Consider the following 17,416-nt stretch of genomic DNA (forward strand, 5'->3'; position numbering starts at 1 on the left):
ATCAAAGAGTCTGATGCAAAAAGTATAAAGAATTATTTGCACACAGAACCATGACAATATTTCCACTAAAATGTTCTATTTTCTGATTATTTGTGTTTATTCAGGTTGTAAAAAGAATCTCTCCCCCTTGTATGCATGTTCTTCTCTCAATAAGTTTGTATTTTTTCACATTTGATCTAACTTTCCAAAACAGAAGGGACATTTTTGGCAACCTCTACCACTCACACTCTTCCCAGGAGTTGCTTAGAAGTTAAACCCATACTGTTGCTGTTCTCAGCCCTCCTTTTTCACACCACTACTGTAAAGCTTCTCAGTTCTTGCTGGGCACACAGTGAGCCGCTGGAGAGACCCAGGAAGACGACAGGCTGAGCTTTGTGCAGTGTGCAACTGCAGGCATTCATTATGGATGGACACACAGAGTGCTTAAAGAAGCACATAACCCACAAATATGGTCTGTTTGTCTCACAAACAGCAGCGTCCAGAGAGACCACGAGAACTTTAAAAAAAAAATAAAAAAAAAAATCACACTTTGAAGCTAATTTTTACAATCTAGCAGTCAGGTTGCCATTCTGAGTACCCAATATGCTTTATATGATCCAGAGTAAGAACCTGAAATCTGAATGCCCAACATCCCAGTTCCATGAGCCCCAACTGCTGTCTGTTTTTGATGCTGTGTCTGCACTCCTCATCAATAGGCATTTTAAAATAAACAAAAAACAAAGCAAACACACACACTTTGAAATGCTTCCGTTTCATTCTGTATTTGAATAGGAAAATTTTTTAGAGTTCATATTCCATGGGATGGAAAAGTTATTTCCCCATTCATATAATCTAATGCTCTGACATTTTCTAATGTTGTCTTAAAGCACTATTTTTAACTGAGCCAAATGTGATGAATACTGAAACAAGTGTATTACCTTACTTGTTTCATCTTGTTTGCAGAAAGGTTTATAAAAATTCATGTCAGGATAAGGATTTAGCGTTCTTCCTATGAACATCCGCAATCACATCCCTACAAGAGCTGACGCATCCACTTACGCTGACGGCTTTACTCGCAATCATTCCCATGTTGTAGCTTCTAAAACTGACCCATCATGAGATTTTTTTTTTGTTACGTATCAGATGGAAGCTTTCAGCCTGCATTAACAAATGTCTACCTATTTATCTATGGCATAAAGACACTTTCAGAGTTCTCTCTTGCTACAGAAATATTAACTCTTTGCCATCTTTAGAATATTTTTGCCGCTGCAAATTACTCAGCTTAAAAGTAAAGTAATCCTATGTATGCAAACAACTGACAATGAAACACTACATATCTCAAAACAAACATACAGATGGAAAACAAAAGATCCTTAAAGAATATCGCTATAGGCTCGGGGAAGAGTGGCTGGAAAGCTGCCTGACGGAGAAGGACCTGGGGGTGTTGATTGACTACCGGCTTGATATGAGCCAGCAGTGTGCCCAGGTGGCCAAAAAGGCCAACGGGATACTGGCGTGTATCAAGAATAGTGTGACCAGCAGGAACAGGGACGTGATCCTGCCCCTGTACTCGGCACTGGTGAGGCCACACCTGGAACATTGCGTCCAGTTTTGGGCCCCTCGCTTTAAGAGAGATATTGAGCTCCTGGAGCGAGTCCAGAGAAGGGCGACTAAACTGGTCAAGGGGCTGAAAAACAAAACTTATGGGGAGTGGCTGAGGGAGTTGGGGCTGTTTAGCCTGGAGAAGAGGAGGCTGAGGGGAGACCTGATTACAGCCTACAAATACTTGAGAAAGGATGGTGGGGAGGTGGGGGAAGGGCTCTTTACATTAGTGATGGGTGATAGGACAAGAGGAAATGGGTATAAGCTTAGTCAGGGCAGATTCAGGTTGGATGTTAGAAAGAATTTCTTCTGTGAAAGGGTTGTCAGCCACTGGAATAGGCTGCCCAGGGAGGTGGTTGAGTCCCCATCCCTGGATGTGTTTAAGAAAAGGGTGGATGAACTACTTAGGGATATGGTTTAATGGGAGATTAGGGACGGTTGGACTGGATGATCTCTAAGGTCTTTTCGAACCTAGAAATCTATGAAATCTATGAAATATAAACCGAGTTAAACCATGCACATCCCGCCACCTGTCTGGGCAGAGCTCAAAGGTCGGCCCAGTGCTACTCAGACTCAGCAAGGCAAGTCAGCCACCAAGAAAGAACAGTTCAGTGAAGGATATGAAACTAAAATTAAACTTCCAGTCTTGCAACAGCCCAGAAGTCACACCTTTTAAAGTCAATGCCTCCTGCTGTGTTATATTTGTTCTGTAAACATCAAAGAGAAGTTCAAGAATACAGAAGTCCCCTTCCAGTTTACACTAGTTTAAAAAAAAAAAAAAAGGAAAAAAGAATACAAACTCATTCTCCACAGAGAGCTACTTAAAAATGCCAAGGTTTTTTTTCTTTTCTTAAAGCTAGTGCATTACTCTCTTAAACAGACCTCTCCATTGCCACAGGGCCTGCAGCGTTGAGCCACACGATGCAGAGATGTCCTCATGCTTTGAGACACACGACAGAAGCACATCCCCTTGCCGAGTTACATGGAAAGAGCACATCTAGTCATGCAACAAGGCAAAGACAACTGGCAGAGACTGCAGCCACAGGCCTGACAGATCCTCTGGCCACACAGCAACACCAACAAGACAAAAACAGTGAGCTATTACTTCCTATTTAAAAATGTTTAATTTTGACAATCCAAAGCTAGCACTGCATTTTGGTATTTAACCAACTTTCAGCTAATACCTAGTGGGGAACAAAGTATTGCTCTTTTCTGAAAGTAAAAATCTAAATGTAAAAGAAATCTGTTGTGTGGTATAATAGATCAACATCCTCAGCAGAACTTCAACTACTTCAAAAATATGCAACATTTGCATATGAGTATCTTCAATGGCAAATAAGAGCCTTTTGAGTTTCTGCATGTCATACATGAATTCATAAACTGTTAATGTAAACTGGTAAAAATGAGAAAGATTTAACAGAACACCCTGTGAAAATGTACTACAGGAACACTTCTATAGAAATTGAGACAATGACTTAGACCAAAAAAAAAAATCTTCTTTCCCCTCCCCACTGGATTAACCTGTGATTTCATGTACAGAGGGTATATACACACACAACAGGAGCAACACCACATCTATTATATTCAGAAAGCACAGGGTGCAGAAAAGTGGAAGTGTATCAAAAAGTAGTTGCCTTGCAAGAGCCTGGACAGGCAGAATTTACAGCAACTAAAGCATTTCTCTGAGCAGTCTAAGTAATGACATTCAGACTTTCTTCCACCATGCAGCTGGATGAGCTATTCCACTAACTGCAAGAGAGTTTAGCACAAGAAATCTACCCAGGAGAGAGCCTGTGGGCAGTATCTCATCTCTTTGTATAATGCAGCCAATAGTTTCTTCATATAGGACTGGACCTTTCATTAAGTATTAAAACTTCTGCTTGCATCCTATCATCAGACATCTCAATTTACAGACACCATGCAGTAAGAACAAAGAAATCTGTTGTGCATGTGGCAGAAAAGGCGTACAAAAGAAGACACTGAGTACAACATAGCACCTCAAGTCTTAACAGCAGCCAAGGACTCTAAGTTTTGAATGAGGAATGTATCTTAGACATTACGCTGTTAAAAACCACGAGAGTTTAGTATGAAAAGAATACTATAGTAACAAATTATTGCCATTTATTTTTAAAATGGGTTTCTATTGATTTTCCTAACTCCAATTCAGAATTATCCTACATCTTTAAAAAAAAAAAAAAAAGGAAAAAGTAGCAGTTACAAGCTCTCCTAATTTCCGTGTATCTTGTTTAATTTTCAGCATGGACACCAAAAAAACCCCACGATTAAGCAAGCTGCATCCCTGTTTAAAGGCAGTACTAAAGATGAGTGGCATAAATTAAGATTTCCCTCCTTTATAAGAAATGCAAAAAAATATCTTTCCATTCCAATTTCAGAGCACTCATCAGCTCCCTCCACTGAGAGAAGCAAGAAGAGGCACCACTGCTGACCTCCGACTTCGGTCACCGTATGTCTTTATTGCACTACAGCAGCTAAGGAAAGCTCACACTGCTAAAACAGCCTTTGGGAAAACATCTTAGCATATGGAGTTTGTCTGTCATAGGCTTGACTGAATATCTACTGCAGAAGGTGCCTGTGGCAGGAGTACAGGGTGCTCTGGATAACCTTTTTAGTAGCAGCTGAAACCCTCATGAAAGCTGGACAGTGAGAAAGCCACCAACTGTCCCAAAGATATGGGAAGAAGTGGCCTTTTCTTCCCTATTCCATTTTCTGAATCAAGAGAAGAAAAAGGACAAAAAGGAATATCCAGGTCTTTATGCTTCATATGTGAAACACAGTTAGCAGCAGATCTGCAGCTCTCACAACCCCGCTGATCTGCATTCCCACTTCTCTTCCCCCCACTCACCGCAGTTTCACTGATGATCTCTGAACTGTCCCCACCTATGATAACAGCTGGACGAGGAAGACACGCTGGTGGAGGGAGAAGCCACCGACCAAAAATGCTGCCAGAGGAAGAGAACAAGAAAGAGGTAAGAGGTTGTTTGATTTAGATACGCATTTGAAGAGGACTCAGGAGGGTGCTGAAAATAGTTGCAGAATCAGAGAGCGTTTAGAAGTGGGAAACAGGCTTCAATTTCATCTCAACGAGCTAGCCCAGGGGAAACAAGAAGAACATTACTTCCCTCACATAGCACAGCAAGTCTGGTCTCCATGCAATGCATCCACAGCTGTGGACCAGTTTGTTGCTGCTTTTCCAGAGGTCACACCATCTCCCCGGACGTGATGGGCCCCAGTCCCACGGTATCACATACCGGCACATGCACCGCAGGGCCAGGCAGGCTGCTTTGCTCGCCCTGCCTCGTGCACAGACAGTCACGGCACCTGAACTCGCCGTGCATGCACTGAAGCACATGGGGAACCACAGAAGGTGGTCTTTGCATTGTTTTGTAAAAAACCCAAAATCTATGGGCTTTAGCCTTTGGCACAGGGCAGCAAAGCAGCTCACCTCTGCATCTCTAGTGCAGCTTTGGAGCACTGCTCTGCCCCACACACAGCTCAGTGCCTCAGCAGCCATAACGTAACACAAAAAGGAAGAAGGAAAGCCTGCACCTTTTTTGGTTTGGGTTTTCAAGACTGATGTCATTGGGGAGAAAAAAACAGGTGAGCTTCTGGGTGCAGAAGGCCCTCAGCTGTGCTCCCCTCACCAGAGGAGGGGAGCGGGGCTGGGCCGGCCAGGGGACACCCCCGCACAAACCGGGGAACGGGACGGACAGCGACCCCAAAATCCAGGTGTTCACTGTACAAAGCACTACCAGGCAGAGGCCACGGGCTACGCGAGGCTGTGCCACGCTTCTGGGGCCACTCAGGGGAGGACGCTACACGGCCCCACGCACCGCCTCCCACGGCGGGAGAGGGGCCAACGGGGGTGGTGGGGCAGCCCCTTGGCGGGCGGAATGGAACGGAACGGAACGAATGCTTCGCCAGGGCTCCGTGGCGGCGGAGGGGCTGGGGCCGCGCCAGGAGCCGAGCGGCGCCGTACCCACGGGCCGCCATGTTTGTAGGATTTCCCTGTGGAAAAGCAGCTGAAACTATTGTGAGGGAAAAAATGCTGCAGCTCCTTTATGGTGCCCGCTGTGGCCTTCGGCCCTTGGGACATCCCAGATTCGAAGGAGCGCGAGAGTCACTTCGCAGGCGGACGGTCACTGCTGTGGTTATGGGCTCACAGTCCTGAGGGATTGGGGTTTGGAGCAGTCCCCGAGATCCTTGGAAAAAATAAGTGAGTGTTGGAAACGTAAAAGCAGAAAGGAATCAAAATCTCCTGAGGTTCAAACCCTGCAGGGATGCTCTGCCAGGCGATGGGCACTGGCCAGGGTGGGGGGACGAGGCAGTGTGGCCGGTGATGGAGGAGTTTGGAAACAGCAACACAACAGTAAAAAAGGCCAAAAGCATTAAAGCACTGAGAGAGTTTTCAGTATAAAGCCTGAGATATATACTCTTATATCAGCAAAATACGTTTGTTACAAAAAATAACTTTCACTTCTCTTTAAACAGAGTGGGGGAAGGGAGGCTTAAAATATAACTCAAATGGCTTAAAACATAGCTCGTACTTCCAGTGCTCATTACCAGAATTATACATTTCGTGTCTGGCTGTACGGTACGATAGATGGAATTTTTTTCCTACTTCCTGCAAAACAACATTTGCTTATTCAACTGCCTTTTAGCAATGGGTATAATCATAATCCCAAGTGACATATGCAGTGAAAGCAACTGACTACTTTCTCTCTCTCCAGCACTTTATTTCCAGAGATGCTGTGTTTAATTAGCTCCACAGTAGTCAGAGGAGCAAACAGGTCACCCCTATGTCAAATCTCTAATAGTCATCTTCCTCACCACCACCCCCCTTCTCTTCGTTTGTTTTGCTGTTCTGCTTTTGTTGTGCATGCTACAAGTAAGGTCATTAGTGTCAGAAAGCTTTTGTCTGCGTGTAATGTTCCTGAATATCTGCACTTAGGGGAAGCGAGTGGAATAAACTGAGAACTCCAGCACAGCACCTGTGGGAGGGAGGGAAAGTTTCATACAAATTCTGTATTCAGATTGAATGTCACCAGAATTCTCTGAATGGATGATGTCATAAGTGTTGTAAAACACAGAGTTACGAACCAATATTTATTTTTGTCTGAATTCCAAAAATCTATAGGGTCTCAAAAAAAAAATAATCTCAAAGCCTTCTCCTGTACCAACTCATCTTCTTTTTTCTTTTTCTGCAGATAAGACATTGGTTTTGCCACATCCTGTGAGAATCTGTCACTGGACTATCATTCCAGCAGCGCCACAAGAATACACCAAAATCTATAATCTTTAAAATAGATCTGGCACAAATGTTGAGTCACAGGGAAGTATCTACAAGGGGCAATTACGAGCAGAATACTGTTATTTGATACTTTGTCTGAAATAGAGCAAGCAGGCAGACAGAGGACAGGAACAGGACGCGTTTCCAATTTAAGCTGCGCATGAGCCACAGAACTGCCTACTTCTGTGGGAAGCAGTTTGTAATCACCGACACTGTGGCAAGGCCCAAGAGACTCAAGTCCAATCTGGAATATGACCAGGGTCATGCCTTTTTGCCTGTGTTTCTACTGCCCATTTTTCCAATTTAGATAGCAATCCTTTTGGCAATCCTCCTGTACGGTGGGGATCCACCTGCAAAGCTATTACGATTTTGAAATCAGCTGTTACTCTTGAAAGAAAAGCAATGTTTTGTAACGCTTGCAAGTCACCGATGTCTTTTGCAGTTTCAGTATTCTTTGATCATCATTGCAGACCATGATAGGCATATCCCACATGTTACTGTTTTGCATGTTGTGTCTGTAATATCACTACCACTATACTATGTAGAATTTAGATTTGGCAAGTATTTCTAAAAACAGCTGAGAAAGGTATGCAAATATTTCCTATTTTTATATACCTTGCTAAGTGGGTTTCAAGGTTTGACAGTCTTGAAAATAAACAACCAGGCTCAGCTGCTGGTATAGACAGATCTCCACTGATCCCAAGGCAGCCACACTAATTTATGTTAGCCGACTCTGGCCCATGTATCTCTGTTTATCCGGTGAACAGTAACTGCATAGGCCATAGCAAATGCGAACAGCTCCTGCACTGCCTAATACGCCTTGTTTAGTAGGTTATATCTGAAATCTTTTCACAAAATGTAGGGAAAATTCCCTTTCAGATGATGCTATGACCTTTTTATATGCTGTTCAGTGAACCACCTTCTGCAGAATTTCCTGGACTTGGTTTTTTTTTTGTTTTCCTATCAAGAAAGGTCAATCTTTCTGCATTGCGTTAACTTATCATTTGACTCATCGTTTCCCATCTCTTTGAAGCTGTGTTTGTTCTACTGTCATAAAACTCACTCACATCTCTATTTTTCAGTATTAAATAAAATAGAAGTTATTTGTCTCCATTGTATGGCAATAAGAACCATCATGTTTCTTCCTGTGAAGGCTGCATGTTACAACATGGTCGGAGTGCTTCTTGCCTGAAAGAGAGCTAAGGCATGTACATCTGATAAAAGCTGTATCGGACTGCTGGTGTATATACCCACGTACCCATGGGCTGTAATCGGTACTCGAGGATGATCAGTACCCAAGGACTCTTCTTCCTCTTCCTCTTATGTATACTGACGTTTATATATAAGATAAATTAAGACCTCAGGAACACAAGGACATCTCTAAGGTTCAAGGAAAGTAGAAGGTTTTAAAAGGACTTAAGTCAGATAATGAACTTCCTGTGCAATACTAATCCTATAAAAAATACAAAATGACATGTTTGAACCATTACTGTTTGTGGGGTTTTTTTCACATCCTTCCAGCTCACGTAGGCTGATGTGATATGCACATGAAATGTACTGGCAAGTAGCAGGAAATGCCCCTTTATGATGATCCACAATACATACAAATCATTCCAGCTCAGGCTTAGATGGCCTGGATGCAGGCAAAACTCCAGAACCATTCTTTTAGGCCTGGTGGTCCCTGCTTTGTTAAGCAGGACAGTCATTGCACACAGTCGTCATATTAAACTACATTGGGAAAGAAGGTTTGAAACACCATCCCTGTGAGCGTTTCAACACTGCCAAAGAGAATGACGATTCACACAGCAGCCCTGGATGTTTAATGGATTAGTCCAGGTCATATTGGGGCTGCAACTTTAGACTACTTTTAGTAGCCAAATCATTCAATTTAAAATTATTTATGCATATAGCGAAGAAGATAGTCAATGCAATACAGATGTACTCCTCTAAAAAAGACCATCTAAACAGGAGGCTCGGAGAGTCCAAGTGACATGAACAAAAAATTCCTTCAAAACTTAGCAGCTGTTCTGCTTTGTTCTTAGTTGAAAGTGATTATACCAGTGACTACCAAGGAGAGAAACGCCAAACTCAAGACATTCACATTTACAGACACCTTGCCAAGCTTTCTTAATGCCAGCAGTTGAAGTGGTGACTTCATATTGTTTACAAGCTTGATGAGGTCCAACAGTTTCAGCAGTTGTTTAATGCTTCTCAGCTCAAGCTCCAGCTACAACCAGAAACATTATTCAGTATTTGAATCTTGCTATTCCTAACATTTTAGAGATGCTGGTTTACACTGTGTGTATTTAACCTTCTGCTCTGCAAATGATTCACAACTTGGCAGGCCCATTTATAACAAGTATAAAAAAAAAGTTTTTCCTGTTCTATTTAGAAACAGTCCATTAGGAGACATGTTTTTTCTTTATGAACTGAAATTAAAAGTAAGGCATGAATTGTATTAAACTGAATGTCCCAGGTTCTCTTTCTTATTATGGTGTGCTTGTGAATCAAGCTACAACTGTTGTCAAAATCTGTGGAGTCGTACTTCCCAAAGAGACGGCCAAAACTTGTCAGTTTAAAGTTAAGGAAGATAAATTTATGTATTTGCGTTCAAGTCACTTGAGAGCTGATGGTTTAGTTCAGAGGAGGAACAGGAACTGTGGAATTAGTTCTGCAGTGCAAGTTGTCCTTCCAGCCCAACTGAAATAAACATTTTAAAATATTTATTTTTTCTGAATTTCAGGTGCAAAGTCTGTGTTGTACATGGGAGCAAAAGCTAAGCGATTTGCAGTCATTTTGTTGTTTTCAGAGAACTAGCATGATGCAGCAGCCAAAGTGTTAAACCAGGATCCAGAATGCCAGTGCTTCCTGGCTGTTTCAGGATAATTTGCAAGCACAGATACCTCTCACATCTACCAGAATCCCTCAGGGTAGACTGGTGAAGTCTGGTCTAGGAAGAGAGACAACTAATTGAGCAGAGATTGCAAAAACACTTGGGGACAGAGAGCACTCTCCCTCTGCCCCAGCCTGTATCAAGCTAGTTAAAGAAAATATAAAATGGAAAGGAGCTGTGTAGTGGGAAGAAAATAAGCATATCTTTTGGTCAATAATCTGTAGAAGGTTCACATTACATATGGTTAAGGTCTGGATGTCACCTTCTCTCACATTCATGTGAAATTATTTACTGCTTACCTTAGCCGAGAAAGGCACTTCTCTCATAACCTAAATCTCTGGCAATCTCACGTTGCTGTTCAAAACTGGCTTTAAATTACAGTTTAATGAACTGTCCATGATGCAGGAAAGGGCAGAAGAGCAGTATCAACATGCTGAACCGTTGTGTGATATGCAACTCTCTTTAAGGCACAGGAGCAGAAACGAATGGAGGTGAAAAGAGCAGTGGTATGCCAAGCACTCCTTCTCTGTTAGGAAAAGGGGTCAGGGCTTCTTTTACTGCGTACCTACACAGTGCCTCACATAAAAAGGCACTGGCCTGAGGTTGGGACTCTCAGCAGTCCTAACATTAAAAAAAACACACCACATTTTTTTTTAATTATTTCATAGAACCATCTCTTACAATCAGAGATGAAAGATAATAATCATTTCATAGAATCATCTCTTACAATCAGAGATGATCCAAATATAGCTCTAGCTGAGAGTCAGATCAAGGAAACGAACTGTGTATCTCCTTCTAGAGATTCTTGTAATTGGAAACTCTGTGATCATGTAACCTGACTTCCAGAACAAAAAATATCTACTACTTATTTCCACATCAGTGGCAATGGAATCTACCCATGACTTCAAACCTTACGTTAAGCAATAATATTTTTCCAGTGAATGATTGACCTCAGCATATCAGAGTGGGATAGAAAACTGGCCAAGAAGGCTATGATGTTATATTCCAAGACATAGATAACAGAAGCATCTGAGATCTTAAGCATGTGTATTATTATTGTGCTTTATCAAATGGAAAACAGAAGAGAGGATGCTTTAAAAAAATATATTTCATTCTTTGAATTTTCCTTCTCTTTTAAATTGACTCGTCTCAGCCCATTTGAACAGAAAAAAAGATGAGCAAAGCTTGATGAGGCAAGGATACCTGCAGAGACAAGGTGGTTGTGAAAAAAGTCAAATGAAAAAAACAGAATCAAAAGAGATTAAAGTAATTACGTCAGTCAAATGATCCAAATCATATTAAGGCCTGATCCTACAACTTCTTACCTTCAGTAGGTTTGTGTGCTTTACATCACTTTGCAGGCATGCAAAAGAGAGTGGATTGAGGCATTCAGAAGATTTCTTATCGCCATGGTAAATATCTGGAAATGGTAGTGAGAGAACAGAGAGCATCAGTGTCATAACTAAACATCTGTATGTGTAAAACTTGTAGCTAAATTTTAGCATTTTAATCAATTGTACTTATTCATTAATATCGTTTGTATATACATGTATCTGTTTGTAAAATAGCAAACAAAAATGCTGTTTATTTCCTTTCTTTTTAGTAAGATACCTATGAAGAAGTTATAAGTTTGATATGCACCTTATAGCAGATGGCAAATATTATTATCCCTACGCTTCTAATAGTTATAGAAAAGAAAAAAAAAGTCATATGTACATCAAACTGTGTTTTATTTTAAATGTAAAAATAATGAAAATATTAGTAAAATTAATCTGTTACCCCTTTCAAGCAATGGAAAATATTATCTTCCATCCAGTCTTGTGAAGAACGCAGAGCTATCAGGTTCTGTGTTGTTAAGATGAATGTAAAAGAACTGCAGTGAATTCCTTCACATCGAACAAAATTACCTTTAAATAAAATAACACTATGTCTGAAATCAGGGCAACATCTCAAAAAGTGCAAGTAGCTGCCTTGAAACTCACTGTTAAAGAAAAACAGAAATGCATAAGATTGCCCATAAGTTCTGGAAAGATCATGGTTTTTTAAAAATAGCTGGCTAATACAGCTTTTTAATATCTAGGGCTACTTGAGGCATTTGAATGATCTCTCTACTTGGTATTTTATTAATGTAAAAGCTCTTGGAGGGATAAAAATGTTTTGAAGTGGGGTGCTATTTTCATAAAATATAAGTCTGGCTGATAGGTCTAAAGGAATTCTTTTCTCATATTCTGTATAAAACATACCACAGAATTTCACTAAAAGATTCTTGAATTAACATGAAGTTGATATTGTTCACTGTACTTTTTTTTTTAAGAGATGAAATAGGCTGAACTTTAAGCAATTAAGACTTTTCTTTTTCTTTTTTTTTTTTTTTTAAAGAATGACGACCACTTCTTTTCCTTAAAGTTTTAATACATCATGTACATTATGGATATTATTCAATATCATTACGGATATTATTCAATATCTTGCAACACATGAGGCTGGGTCCAAAACAGTAACTATGTTCACCCAGTGCTGAGACCAGAGCTGGTATGTCGATACAAAACTGCGCTATTCTATATGAATTTGCCAGTTTGGGCTGCCACAAACTTCTTCCTGCATACCCTTTGGTGGAAAAACATGGGCTGTATGAACCTTTCCCAAGGACTAGAGTTAATGCATAAACCAGACAGCTGCCAGTGAGTGACTTTTGTGCTGGTGTGGACATCAAAATTAGATCTGGCAAGACATCTCCGGTGGCTGAAGCTTGGATTTCACTTCATGAGCTTCTCTACTCTCAGCCACATTGAGGAGAAGGGTACATATTTTACACAGAAACCATGATCAGGACATATTAACGCTCTTGCATCTGGCTATGAAGGTGAATAGAAGTGTTGGTGATGGAAGTCGAAAATAGCCCAGAGCAGGCTTCGGATGCCCGGAGACGGGAATACTGCTCCAGGTACCAAAATGAATCGACCATAAAATTTCATTGACACTTACAAATCTCCAGTGGTGCAGTGTAATTTGCTTCAGTGCGTTTCTTTTCCCAAACAATAAAAGGAAAGTTTGGTAGAAACAGTATATGATACAATTAACATTTCAGAAGACTCGCACCATTAAAGGGCTTTGTATTTTTACTGGCTTAACAAACCAAAGATTCCCTTTGAGTTCCATGGGAGCTCTGGGTTATCAGTCCAAAGCTGAGTTAAATTAGAAGTGATTGGGAGCTGTTACCATCTGTTGAGTGTGTGGTGGCTTGTGCTACATGAGTTAATATATTTTAGCAGACAGATGGGCAGAAATGTGCAGGCCTTAGTCATTCAGCACCCTTGTTAGCAATCTGAATAGAGAGATCAGGAACATGGAAAGCAGAGGAGTGAATTTCTTTTTAATTCTGTGACAAAGTCCCCTGCATTATGCTTTTGGCCTTTTTCAAGGATGTTTCTACAACTGCTTCCTCTGTTACATGTATTGTGTGGTTAAGAAAAGCATTGTTCTTTCCAGGTGCTGTCAATCTTGGTCTTTTCTCTTGCTCTAAAATAAAATTTAAAAAAACAAACAAACAAACCACATTTCTGTTCATGCCTTCAGGTGTTAAAACCCACACAATTTTTTTTCATGGACCGAATGTCAAAGCAGTTAAATAATGATGATGTGAAAGAACACTGCCATATCAATTATGATTTAACTCTCTCTCTTTTCTCTCTTTCCTCCCACCCAATACAGCTTTCAAGGTCTAAAGTCACCTTCCACAGTGCAAAAAGAAAACCCCAAACTGTACTGACAAGGAAACTATTGTTTAATGGGCAACTGCACTGAAAATTAATATATTTCTTGTAAAGACTGCTTCATTGTAAGAGACATTATCTATCTTACTTCATGCTCAGAAAAATCCCTCTCCTATACTAGATAGTCTAATGAAAAGGAACTGGTTTAAGCAAGAAAAGAGGAAAAGGGAATAGAGCACTGCACAGGGATTAAGGAGGCACCAGTGCAGTTTTGCAGTTAACCTCAGCTTTTGTGTGCTCCTTCCCTCTCTTCTGTGCATTAGTTTCCCCATCCACAATCAGCAACCATTAATCCACACAAGCCATCATCAAATTCCCAGAGCCAACGCCATATCTTTTGGGTTTCTAAACATCTATTTCTTACCAGTTACTTGTATTTCATCATGCCTCAAATTAGACAGTAAGATTTTGGATCCAGGAGATTACCTTTTAATCTTCAAAACTTTTACTACATTTTCAGAAATATACATGTATAGTTTCACTAAAAATGCTACATCAGAGAAATGTCAAGGTTGTCAAATCAGTCACTCAACATTACGAAATGCCAACATAAAGGCTTCACATGTGCTTTGCCTACCCATATTTTTCGATCAAGTCCAGCTTTCCTGGATCCTGTGTCTGTACTTTAATAAAGACCGGAAAATGTGGTCTCTTCCTGAAATCCTTCTTCATTGCTCATCCTGAAAGTGTGTATGTGTGCTGGGTTTATGTGGTGGGATTTTGGTAGCTGGGGAGGGGCTACAAGAAGCTTCCCAGGCTCCAAAACCAGTCAAACGAGTCACTGGCCAGGTCTGACCCACCTCAGGCCAGGGCTGAGCCAAGGAGCACCTCTGTGAATGCCGTATTTAAGAAGGGGACAAAGGAACTCGAGTCAGGGGGGTCTTGCAGTGGAGAGAGGAGGGAGGTGGGGGTGCTGGTCCCCCAAGTCTCCCAGGTGAGTGACTGTCTGCACTGGGCTGCTGCCACTTGACTGGAGATGGCAGCAGTGGTGCAGCTGGGAGAGCTCTGAAGCACTTCGCTCTGGGTTGCTGGTCAGGCCGGCACGGCTGCAGCTGGGAGAAGACTAAGATCTGAGAGTAATAACTACACAGACATCAGGTCAGTGAAGACGGAGCAGGAGGAGGTGTGCTGGAGCTGAGATTCCCCTGGAGCCCACGGTGAGACGGCAGCGGCCCCCCATGAGAGAAACGGTGGAGCTGAGATCCACCCACTGCCTGTGGAGGATCCCACGCCAAAGGAGTTTATCAAGGAGTGACTCCTGTGGGAAAGGATCCCACGCTGCTGGAGATTAGCAGTGGAGCAGAGATGCATCTGCAATTTGTGAGGAAGAACTCCACACCAGAGCAGGTGGCTGCAGCCCAAGAAGCTGTGACTCTATGGGAAAAGCCCGCACTGGAGCAATCTAATGGGTAAGAATTGCATCCTGTGGGAAGGACTCAAGTCAGAGAAGTTCAGGGACTATTTTCCCTGAGGAGGTGCCCCATGTTGGAGCAGGGGAAGAGTGTGAGGAGTCCTCCTGCTGAAGAGGAAGGAGCAGTAGAGACAATGTGTGACGAACTGACCTGCAACCCCCATTCTCCTTCCCCCTGCGCCACTGTGGGAGGAGGTAAAGCCAGGAAGAAGTGAAGGGTGGTGGGAAAGTGTTTTTAAATCTGGTTTTGTTTCTTGTTATCCTCTCTGAAGTAGCTGTTAAAGAATTAAATTGATTTGTCCCGCAGTCATGTCTGTTTTGCCCGGGACCATGGCTGGTGGGTGCTCCCTCCCTGCTCTTGTCTTGACCCTCAGGCCTTTTGTTACATTTTTCTCCTCTCCATCCCACTAAGGGAGAGGAGTCCATGGGTGGCTGCGTGGTACTTAGCTGCCGGCTGAGCTAAACCACAACAGTATAGTAGGTGTACCAAAAAAAAGCCATGATAAGAGTAATTGAAAACTTCAGTACTATGCATAAAACAAGGGCACAGCTTCAATAGTTCCTTGCAAAATTTTTGCATGGAAATGGGCTCTTTATTTCTGACCAACACAACTCTCAGTGCCGCGCAATTGGAAGAAAGTATGCCATGCAACCAATGTACCAGACCTTATAACTGGAGCTACAGAACCTTTTAATGTATCTAAAATAAAATATATTTTCATTGTCATTTTGAGACTAATATATCTTACTGAATTACCAGAATAAATAACGCATAAAAGGTCTCTTGTCTACCAGTTCAGCAAGGTAATACAAAATAATCTGGAAATTTTAAAACTAATAGAAGACCCTGGGCTAGTGTTATAAAGTCCCTCTGAAGACTCTTCTGCTTTCTTGGAGGTGAGTGACAGAAAGCAGAAGGTTAGGATGAACTTTAGTAGAACAGGGTGCAGGAGTTGGTTTAATAGCTTTAAAAGGTGCACAGCTTTATAGTGAATACTGATTTTGACTCTGGTGAGACTCTAACTCTGTGCACGTTCAAGAAAGTACAACATGAAATAGCACTCATGCAGGTGACAGATGAATGAGCTAATGCCCCATCATGGTGCTCAGAGCTCATGAACTACCCATCTTTCATCTGAAATCTAAAACAAAAGCTCAGACTGGTTGTGCTCTTTAATCTCAATAGGACTTGTCTCTGAAGGAGAGCTTTAGCCCATAAAGCTCAAGCCAGATTCCACTCTGAGTAATTATATTCTGCCTACAGTAATTATGTTCCCTTTGCGGTTTCACATGGAACTAATGTCCACCCACTTGCTACAATGAACTATTTTATTGCTGTTCAACTGCTGTGAGTAGCTGAAGGGTTGCTGGAGTGGCAGAGGTAACCTAGGGCCAGAGACAGCTGCCATGCACGGTGTCTGTATGGTGGCAAACCATTCCCTGTCAGCTGACCTGGAGCCTGTACTGCTGCAGGACACACTGCTGAAGGAAGGGTTATAGTACCTGAGCTCACAATAAGTCTTCCTTGGAGATAATTCAGTTTATCAATATCTCCCTAAGTGCTGTGGGTTCTTACAGAAAGACAGACACTGTGTACAAATTGTAATGAGGTCAGTAGCTACTCATTAAATGTAGCAGCAGACTCCTACGTTGTACAGCGCAGTAAGACACATGGCACTAAGTGCAGAGAAAGCTTGAAAATACACCAAAATGGCAGTGCCTTCTCCATTCTTAATGTGGGCTTCCATTGTCATTAAGGGCTTAGACCAGCAGCAATTCAAGTTAATGGATGTTTTTCCATGGACTTCAGCAGTTATCAGAGCAACCTTAAGCACTGACATTCTGTCTCATGAATTTAGTATAGTCAGAAAAATGAATTTAGTGTAGTCTGGCTTAGCTGAAGCATTGCATCAACATGAAATTCAGCAAGTGCATTAAACACAAGCCCTAAAAGAATGCTACCATTCTGCTTCAGCTGTGGAAACTGAATGACTGTACAGTCTCAGTATGTTTTGATAGAACTGCATGTCCAACAAGCAACTCTTCTGTCTTCTACCGAGAAAAAATAGCACCTGTTCCGCGGACGTTTCCTGAGTAAGGAGGTTTTTAAATTCCATAAAGAAAGAGAAGAAATCTTTCACTCAGAAAATGATCAGGTACCTGTAAAAAGGACTCCCTAAATATCACTTTGTAAAATGCAGCAATGACCGGCCTGTTGCAAAGTGATCTATGAGCTCCTGCCAGTGCTTTTCTCAACAGCGTTTGGACACAAATCATGTTGAGGATTTCTGTTTTAAGGACACGCGGAATGCATCGGCTCACTCACTATTACATCTATTACATCTAACTCAATAACTCTGTCCTCCTCCTTTTCATGTTCCTCAACAGATTATGTTGGTGCTCTCACAGGTTTCTATCTTGCTTTTACATCTCTGATTTTTGCCTAGAGT

The sequence above is a fragment of the Tauraco erythrolophus genome, chromosome 13, assembly GCF_009769465.1.
Source record: "Tauraco erythrolophus isolate bTauEry1 chromosome 13, bTauEry1.pri, whole genome shotgun sequence".
In the NCBI taxonomy this organism is placed as follows: domain Eukaryota; kingdom Metazoa; phylum Chordata; class Aves; order Musophagiformes; family Musophagidae; genus Tauraco; species Tauraco erythrolophus.